At 36.9% G+C, this 10,518-nt stretch overlaps 1 non-coding gene across 1 annotated transcript; it reads left to right on the forward strand.

The window, feature by feature from the left end:
- The first annotated feature begins 2,630 nt into the window (after nt 1–2,630).
- On the forward strand, nt 2,631–2,793 carry LOC112313804 (U1 spliceosomal RNA). The gene has a single exon (XR_002975735.1). It is a non-coding gene; the product is annotated as a U1 spliceosomal RNA (small nuclear RNA).
- The last annotated feature ends 7,725 nt before the right edge of the window (nt 2,794–10,518 follow it).

Here is a 10,518-nt window from a genome sequence, read left to right on the forward strand (position 1 = left end):
TTTGCCCCATCCTGTATACAGCTATGAATACTAAGATTTAGATTATCATTGCTTCCAATGTGCCTAAAAGCTAATTATGGAATTCCGATAAGAGGTAATGATTATAAGTAAGGTTGCTATGAAACAAAAGAGAGGGACCCCGCACAGACTGGTGGGGTGGACAAGGGAGGCTTCCTGGAGAATGTGACGCCTCCACTCACTTTTCTAATATCTCCACTGAATGAAAAAATGAAAGAAAAAAGTCCTGTAACTTCTGAGTTAGTGCCGTCTCCCCCAAATTAATGTGAGAGCTGTTACAGAATGTTCAAACTGCCCCCTCTCTCAGCTACTCTCAAAAACCCCAACGCCACTAAGGTCATAAAAATGTAAATATAATCACATCACCTTCATGTCCCCAAATTCCGATAGCCCCGGGAAAAACGCCAGACTTCTTTATGATATTTTCCAGCCTGCACTGTTAACTTTGGAACATGCCTCCGGCCACCCAAACACCTTATTCTCAAACCTTCAAACCTTGTGGTACTTCTTGCTCATCTTGAACATGTTCTTTTTCTTTCACATCTAGATATTACGTGTAGTCTTTTCTCTGTCTAGGTTTGTTTGTTTGTTTCTCTAGGGCCCACCTCCATCTTACCTGCTGCAGCGCAGTGTTCTGGCCTTTTATGAAGCCTTCTTTGATTCTCTCTGGAAGACAAGCACTTCTTTCTCTGCATTACAAACATGTAGCTGACATATCTTTGTTAAGTGTGATGGGCTAATTATTTGTTGACTTTTCTATCCCCTAGACAGCAATTTTCAAACAGGGTGGCAAGAAGTTTTTAAATATGCACTAACTGACTGTTTAGTTAGGGAAACTGACCTCTTTTTCCTTAGATGGTCAAACAAAAAAATGGCAAGAGCCAACACAACAATAGCTTTCTGGTGTGAATAAATCAAAATTATACCTATTTTTTGTCAGATTGGCAAAAATATAAATTGGTTGGGGTGGTGGAGAATTTTAGTAATTAGTTTATGTGTGCCATGAGGTGAGAAAGGTTGAAACTCGCTGCCCTGCACTAGACTGTGCCTGCATGACAGGGACTGTGAGTTACTTATTTCGTAACATAGTATTTACACAAAACTGGGTGCCTAATAGGTGCTCATTAACTGGGTAATGAATAAAAAATGGAAAAAGTGGGTTCAGTTATTTCCACCTTGGTGATTACCATTGCCTAATATTTTTTACTTAATACCAACTTTAAGTATTTAGATGAAAGAATATGACAGACACAGCTCGAGTCTAGAATCCAGTATTCGTCCTTTAAGTGGACTTGTTAGGAATAGGCTAGAGTTGTGCAATACGTAAAGTTTCCCCTTATCAGCTGTGGTTAGGCAAGTTAGGCACCAAGGGACAGGAAGGGCATAAGTAAAAATGGTAGATTCATGTGTCTCATTTATCTCCTTTCAAGCCCCCAAATATCACTGTTATTTGTGTAAAGATATTAATCCACAAGAACAGAAATAACAAGAAAAGGGAAAATAGCAGACAAGAGATTCAGTGAAATGTGGGGAGATGAGAAGCAAAAGGAAAATAACCAATTTAGAAGAACAGAGAACATTTAAACTTAATTATCTGCAAAGGGTTATGGATGAGCCAAACTACTCCATGGAATTCTGAGGACCTCAATGTTTGGAGGTACCCCAGACAGAAAAAATGAAGTGTTATGCGTAGAATAGTGTTTCCACAAGGGAAATGTTTTCCAGCATTTTCTGGAAAATTTATGTTTTTCTGAGCCCAGAGAAAAATCAGTTGGGAAAGCAAGAAAAAGAATTACAATTTCCCTGCCAGAATTAAAGCTTAATAGTCACCACAGAGATGTTAGTAGTTTGAGGAAGTAGACTGATCTCAAGTTGGAAGCAAGAGCAAAAATCGCTGATGTACAGAGTCAAAGAATAAGACTGGCATTTCCAGAACTAGGACATGAGCAGAGAGGAGGGAGGCAGTTAAGATCTAATAGTGGCTGTTGCCATGTTCTAAGTGTTTGTGCCCCATCTGTTGCTAAGAGTGCATGATTATCGCAAATAAAATAAATATTAATACATTTATATGCATAGTATACTTTATACAAATCCTTAGAGAGTAGTTCCAAGAAATAACAAGTTCTGGAAGCAAAATAAGTTCTTAAATTGGCAATTTCCACACGTAATTCTGTGTAGTGTTGTTAATTGTGTTAGGATATCAGAATGTTGTGTTACTATAATTCTACCCAATAATGTCAGCTGGCCTTTTCCAACGTTTGAAAATACTCCGTAGACTACTGGGGTTTGTAAACACTTTCACAGAGAAATGCAGGGAGAAGAAGATTAGAATGTTGTAGAATACTAAGAAGAATTAGTAACTGATCTAAAATCTGAATCAGCAAAGCAATAGAAGTTTCAATGGCAGAAGGAAATTCGGGGCAAATGAGTGAAATATTTTCATTATTGCAGATTTTTTTGGACTTAGGCTACCGACTGCCATAAAGTGAAAGGAATTTTTCTACAAAATGGAATATTTGTTACAAAATAAAAATCAAGATTATTGAACAGAGCTGAAATGCTTTTTATGTTTTAAACTTTCATTAGGAAAAACACCTTTAAAATATTTACACATCCTTACCTGTCAGGGGAGATACCATGATAACGAAGGTGGCTTTCCCAGGGCGAGGCTTATCCATTGCACTCCGGATGTGCTGACCCCTGCGATTTCCCCAAACGTGGGCAACTGGACTACATAATTGTGGTAGTGGGGGACTGCGTTCATGCTGTCCCCTGAAAAAATGAGAAATATATGAATTTTACATATTTGTGGGATTATCTTTCAATATCTTGACATTTATTTAGCATTTATTTTTATTCCATGTTTCCCTCTTTTAATGTTTTCTATTACCAAATAGCTGTATCAAATAGAGGTAATTTTCATGTTATTAAGATATATAATCTTGCTATAATATTGGTTCATAATAATCATAAATTATGTATCTGTTACTATTTTTACCCAAAACCTCTGCAAATTTGACTCTATCACAGAAAAATGATTTACTGTTTATTATTGTGGTCACTTATTATTATATAAAATAATACTCAAAAAATCATAAAAGTACAGATTAACTTATAATTTAGAGACTTTCTAAGAATTTCTGAGAATTCTGATGCCTCAGCCCAGAATTCCGTGGGGAATTTGGAAAGGGGTTGAACACAGAAGAGCTGGTGAGGGATCACATTGAGGGGAACCATCTTATAGTCAAGAGTTAGGGTCCCCTCTTTTTCCAGCCACAAGTCCCTACCCACCACAGCCCCAACCGTGGGACACTGGGAGTTTCAGCTTTGGGCATAGAAATGGCTTCAGACTTAGTGAGTCTGCAGTAAAGATCTAGGAGCACCTGTGGGTTGAGAAAGGCACGTTAAGTAAAAATCTAGATACTCTACTGTGGAATCTTCCTCACTCTTCCTTTATTTACATCTCAAATACCACTAGCCAGATGAAAACTGTCTCTAACTTGTTTGTCATTTCCCCAGCCCCAGTGTATGAAATGAGTGTGCTCTCCCCACAGGAAAGTCTGCCGGCCCCTCATCCCCCACCCACACCACTGCACGCCCATCAAGGTGTCAGAAGTCATTCTTGAGTTAGAGTGAATAGCCAGGTTAAAGGATTCTCAAGTATTGAGGAAATCCTCCAACAGGGAAGAAAAAGGCCAGAACAGATACACCAACTAATAGAAAACAGGGGATCTTGAGGAATCAGAGACAATGGGGAAATTTTGGGAGCAGGTGAAAAACTTTAAAATGAAATGGTTAATATCTTTAGAGAGACAAGAGAACAAATTGCACCCATAAACAAAAGAAAATAAGCATGAGACAAGAAAGGACTTCAGACAACTTTTAAAAAGAAGAAATAATATAAAGAATTCAATATACGATTTGGATGATAAAACTGATGAAATCACAAGGAAAATAAAATAAATGCTTACTTAATGTAAAATTTGGGAGAAAATATTAATAATTAAAGACTAAGCCAGAAGGTTCACTATTGAAATAGTATGTGTGGTGAAATTTGAAAACTAGAAAACAACAACAACACAGATACAGAAACAGACATAGTTTTCAGGACTGAAGAGCCAGTTTTCTAAATAAGAAGCTTTGGTGAGTGCCCAGCACAGTCAAACATATGCTCATTTGGAACAAGAAGTACAACCCAAAATAATCATTGAGAATAAAAAAAGTCATAAAAAAGTTAAAATGATAATGTCCTCAGGCTTTTCAACAGCAACACTGAAATTTAGAAGCCAGTGGGATATTACCTTTAAAATGACTCATGGAACATGGACAACAGAGAGGGGATTGACTGTGGGCGAGAGGGGTAGGCTGGGTGGAGGGGGGCAAAAGGGAAAACAATGGGACAACTGTAATAGAATAAACAAAAAAATTAATAAAGTAGAAGCAGAGTAAAAAAAAAGCTCTTTCTGTGCAAAAAGTATTTTTAACCTAGAATTCCATATCCAGCTCATGTGAATTGTGAAGTAAAAACATTGAAGATCATGTAGTACTTCTTAGAAAACTATTAGAAAATAGGTCTTCAGAAAAATGAGGAGCTATTAAAGAAAAACTTGGGGATCCAGGAAATGAATGAGAGGTCATCCCATTCCCAAGCAACCCAAAGGGGAGGGTCAGGTGTAGGAGCAGCGGTCCACAAAGGAGTCTGACGGCAGGGCACAGTGCAAAGAGTGTCTCCAAAGACAGAGAAGATGGAATTGATAGTTTTTTAAAAAATATATCTGGGCACTTGGAAAAATACTTATAATTGTTAGATCTGTCGCACATTTAGAAAAATAGTGAAAATTTCACAACACTAAAAATGGGGGGGGGACAAAAAAGTAAATTACCATAGTATATTGATAACTCAGTTTTGAAAAATAATTGTTGTCCTAGTAATGTAAACAGTCGATTATCCAAAATTTGTGATAAAAGAGCACTAGAGAATCCTGTGTGGCAAAGAACTGATGTCTCTGGCCAGCAGCTAATGAGGTCGGAAGCCTGCCTATAGCCATGCAGGTGAGCTCAGAAGTGGATCCTCTCCCACTGCAGCCAAAACATGGAGGCAGCCCTGGTCAATCCCTTGACAGCATCCTTATGAGAGACCCCGGATCAGAGTTAGGCAGCTAAGCTGCTCTGGGGTTCCTGACCCACAGACACTGAATCAATAGCTGTTTGTGGTTGTGTGCTGCTAAGTTTAGGTGTAATTTGTTAGGCAGCAGTAGGTAACTAATACACCTTTTCTTTCTTAGATATAACAGTATAGCCAGCAAGGACAGTGATCTTCCACTATACAATAGGCAAACATTATTTTGCTTGATATAGAACTATGGAGTTTTTATTTTAGAATTTTAGTGCCCAAAGAAGATGCTTTGCTTCATTCTTCACTTTGTGGCTCAAAAACAGTGAAGAATCAGGATCAGGCAGATTATGGTAGAAATGCTTCTAATGCTATTTTTGTTTGTCAAAATATGTTAGAATTCATTACAACTGGCACACTACAGTAATGTCCATGTAACTTTACCCATCAACACTTTGGCCCAGTGATCTCAGTATGGATAGCATCTTCATTCTGGTGATACATTCCTAGGTGTTGCAGAAGCCCATCTTCCTAGGTGTTCCAGCTCACAAAAGATGGGTTGGAGTAGACACCTGATTCTAGTTGAGCCAATCAGATCCTCTCTCTCTGAAATTTAGAATTGGGGTACACTGATGGAATCATTAAACTGTGGGGATCTAAAAGGAATGTTATATGTAGACTTTGGGTCTACATGCAGCCATCACAAGACATGCATATGCAGACAAATAATAACAAGGTGGTTTACAGAGTGATAAGCCTGAAGCCAACACATATGAAGAACCATGGTCAAGGGAACCCGGAGTTTTATGTATACACACACACACACACACACACACTTACAAGCACACGTGCACACTCTTGGACATGTGGTTCCTGCAGCTAAATTTCTTTTAAATAAGTTCTGTGAGCATTTTTTCTTTAGTTAGTTTAGCTTCGGTGGGCTTCTATGCCTTGTAAATAAACCATCGCTGGCTGACGTGGAAGTTAGCACCATTCATGGGGTGAACCAGAGGAGCCACTTCATGTCTAAGCTTTATCAGTACTGTATTCCTGAGATACGGCTGCCAGGAGAAACAAGAGCAGCTTACTAGCAAGCACTTCATAAAAGACCCCATCAGTAACAAAGCAAAGAAGTTGTGATTTTCTTCTTTCAAAACATTTCTATATAAATAAAGCTTTCTGAGTACCAGTTGATCCTAGCAGGAACCATTCAATCTTATTCAGCAGTCTGTAGCCTCAGAAAACTGCTATTTCTGAACTTGACAGCTATAAAAATCACCTTATGACAGTAGATTATGTATTCACATATATTAACCAGCTTTATAGGTGCGTATCCTAGATTATCTTGTTTTCTTACTGTGGGATATTGTGGACTATAACTCTGAGACTAATTTTGAATCTTTTTAAGATTTTACTATTTAGTTCAGTTATTCTGATACTGTCTTTGCAACAGAAAGGTTATCATAATCAAGTAAAAACCAAAGATAATTCCAAAGCTGAGTTCAACTAAATTTGCCATCCCTGCCCATCTTTTATATGTTGTGAAAATACGTGGTGCTTTGAAGCCAAACTGCATTCAGCAACATTCATTTAAAAAATATTTGTCAAACCTCTCCTATTTGCATAGCCATTGTTAGTTTTTGATGGATATATAAACATAGGTAACTTCTATAACTTCTCTGAGCTTTGTTTTTATAATCTATAAGATAGTAATATTTTTCTTATTTTTACATTTATGTATGAATAAAAAATCCATTTACTTGTGAGTATACAGTAGATATACAATAACTGTTTTTTCATTGTAATTATATATATATATATATATATATATACACACTTGAACAAATTAACCTGAGTTATTTGGCACCAATTTGGGCACTGGGACTACAAAAATTCAGTCAGCAGAAGGGAAATGCAATAAATACTAGAGGAATAAGAAGTCTGCCAACTGAAAATAAGCCAAACACTGAGAATTAATTACTCATTACGGTACCTCATGTATCAATACAGGCCTTTGTTAGGCATGGTCTGAGCAGAGCAATAAAACTAAACATAAGTTTAGAAGGTCGGTTAACGATCAAAAATTAGTTGAAAGGCCTATTACTAAAATTCATGCACTTCTATGAAGATTAGTTGCTTTTGGGAAGCTGCTGACCCTTATTTAACACAAAACTCTGTTAATTGATAAGCATCCTAACCCACATAAGATTAGCAAAAGCAAATTAAGAATAGAGCACAATCCTTAGGTGCACCTCTATACTCAAGGAGCAGCTGACAGTCTAACCAAAAATGTCCAGGTGGGAGGATCGATGAAAGGAGGTACAACAACTCATACACAAGTGACCGAGTTGTTACAACCTAGCTCAATAATCAGTGTCCCAAATAAAGGTTACAGACATAACCACACTTGAACTTGGAGAATGAAGAATAAGAACAGACCAAATTAAAGACTCGTTTTTCCCTCCAGCAATAGGAGTCCTTGTCACTACAGGTGTATTGACCAGTATCAAATGTAATTTAGGGTTAGCAATTCTATCTGATTCCATGCTGCTGTATAATTTCTTTTAGGTAATCTACGTTCCTGATGGAAAACTAATTTTGTAAGAATATTGAGCTTATTCTTGCATAACGTTACATTTCTCACATAAAAAGGGGATTATTTCACCACATTTTTACCTGCAGGCTGACCTCATGGATATGTGACTGTGCCATTGCGCAGGGCCCCGCACCAGAAGGTGCCCACGCTCGGGTTAGGCTCTGCTGCCACCATCTTTAAATTTCTCATGGTGTTTTTGAACAAGGGACCCTGTGTTTCCATTTTGCACTGGGTTCTCCGAGTCATGTAAGGTACTCTTTGTGGGTACAGTCCTGCCCACCGAGTCTATGCAGTGGTGCTTTTGCTATTAAGAAATAAATAGTCCCAACTTATACCACAACCAACCACAAATGAATTCTAAAATACCATTATATGTGGTTGTTTCCTCTGTTTTATGAGGTACTTCTCTCTTTTCTGGTTAAATTGCCATATAAGACAAGAAGACCAATGAAACTCAAGCAGAGCACTCAGAGACAGGCCTGTGCGCATGCGTACTCTTCTCACTTCGCAGCTAGCTGGCGGAAGTCAGGCGGAGGACCTGCAATGGGTGTTGCAATCAATAATGCTGATACATGGCGGGGAGGGGGAGAAAACTGTATTTCCAACTTTTGCCAAACCAAAAAATCTTACCGAATCAAAAAATCAAGAGTAGATTAAAAAACTAATTGTGAAAAGCTATATGTAGAATAATAAATGTGATTATGTTAAAAATGACATCATCTGGTCATCAACATACCTAAAGGAATTGAAAAGTCAAACCACAAGAATCTGTGAATAAATTTATATCATATAAATTTTAGAAATAACTAACATTTGGAAGAAAATTTTGAACAGTTTAACAGAAAATTGGGCAAAAAGATTTGAATAGGCACTTCAAGAAGAGAAAACTAAAATGAACAGTAAACATGAAACTATGCCTAGAGTCAGTAATAATCAGAAAAATACAAGTAAAATTTAGAATGAGATACCATATTACACTCACCAGACTAAAAATTTTAAGTTATATATTACCAAATATCAGAGGACATGAATTAACAGAAACATTCATATATTGCTGGATAAATCATAAATTGAAAACTTTCTTTAGACAATAGATAGGTCTTAACTCTGTATGAAACAGACATGCTATATGACCCACCAATTCTATCATTAGGGTTTAATATATTAGATAAACTCTTTTTTATGCATACGCAATGTATGTATAAGAAAATTCATAGCAACAGAGATCTTAATAGAGTATATAGTATATGGAATATATAAAATGGGATATCATCATTCATTGGCATAATATAGTAATGAAAATGAATTAATTACAGCTACAAATATCATCAGAGATGAATTTCACAAACAACAGTGAATGAAAGATACATAATTCAAAATACTCATATGGTATAGTTCCGTTTATATAAAGTTCAAAAGCAAGCAAAACCAAACAATATGTCATTAGGGGCACATACGTAAGATGCAAGATAATTTATTTTCACATTGGTGAGGATAGTAGTTATTCTTAAAGACAGGAAGAGAAGGATATGTCATCAAAGACAACAGGATCAGGGACTTGTATATTACTGGGAGTATTTCTTTCTTTTTCTTTCCTCTTCTTTTTTTAATCCTCACCTGAGGATATGTTTATTGATTTTAGAGAAAAAGGAAGTGGGGGGCAGAGAAGGTGGAGAGAGACAGGAAGAGAAACATCGATGTGAGAGAGAAACACCAACCAGTTGTCTTCTGTACGCGCCCTGACTGGGGATCAAACCCACAACCTACATATCTGCCCTGACCAGAATCAAACCTGCAGCCTTTTAGTGTACGGGACAATACTGCAACCAACTGAGCAACCTGGTCAAGGCAGAGAATATTTATTTCTTAATGAGAGTTTTGGCTATTTTGATGTTGGCTTAGTTAAAAAATGCCTCATATTTCAAGGCACTATGTCTCTAATGTCTACTGTACTTAAAGGCAACACCTTTTAAGGAAACCTACGTATCATTGACAAACCTTCAGTGAAAATCACAAATTAATTCCCAACTGCTGTATGTATAATCTTCCAGGACAAACAATATTATGTTCATTTATGCATTAAAGATTTTTTAAAGAATATTATGTGCTGGACCCTGTGCTAGTTGTTTTAGTGACTAAGTCTAGGGTGTCATGGTAACAGACACACGGGACCCTCCTTGAACAACGCAGATGTGAACTGCGTGGGTCCACTTATATGAGGGTTTTTTCAATAAATGCCGTAAATGTATTTTCTCTTCCTTATGATTTTCTTAAGAACTTCTTTTTTCTAGCTTACTTGATTGTAAGAATGCAGTATATAATACACATAACATACCAGATATGTGTTAATTGACTGTTTATATGACAAGTAAGGCTTCCAGTCAACAGCAGGCCATTAATAGTTAGGGAGTCAAAAGTTATATGGAGAATTTTGACTGTGCAGGTGCAGGGTCAGCTGTGTGTAGCTATCCAGTCAATTAGTTGTCACCTAAAGTAGCTACCCCTACTCCACTCTAAAGAAAATTTGAGATAGTCAATACTAGCACTAAGTCTTCAAGATCATTCATGGAAATGGATATGTGATCCTCTGTGATTTATCAGTGACTGGAATCAGATTTTATCTTTAACCTAATTTCAGGTGCAGATTGATAAGTGAATAAAGAAATAGAAAAGATGTATCTTTCATACCACCAGTTACTGTTTTTCAAAAACTATCTCAAAAATTTCCCCCAAATAAAAGACTATCTGCAGCACTAATTGTCAGAGAGAAAAGTGTCAAGGGGAGATATGT

This window comes from Desmodus rotundus, chromosome 13 (genome assembly GCF_022682495.2).
Source record: "Desmodus rotundus isolate HL8 chromosome 13, HLdesRot8A.1, whole genome shotgun sequence".
Taxonomy (NCBI): Eukaryota; Metazoa; Chordata; class Mammalia; order Chiroptera; family Phyllostomidae; genus Desmodus; species Desmodus rotundus.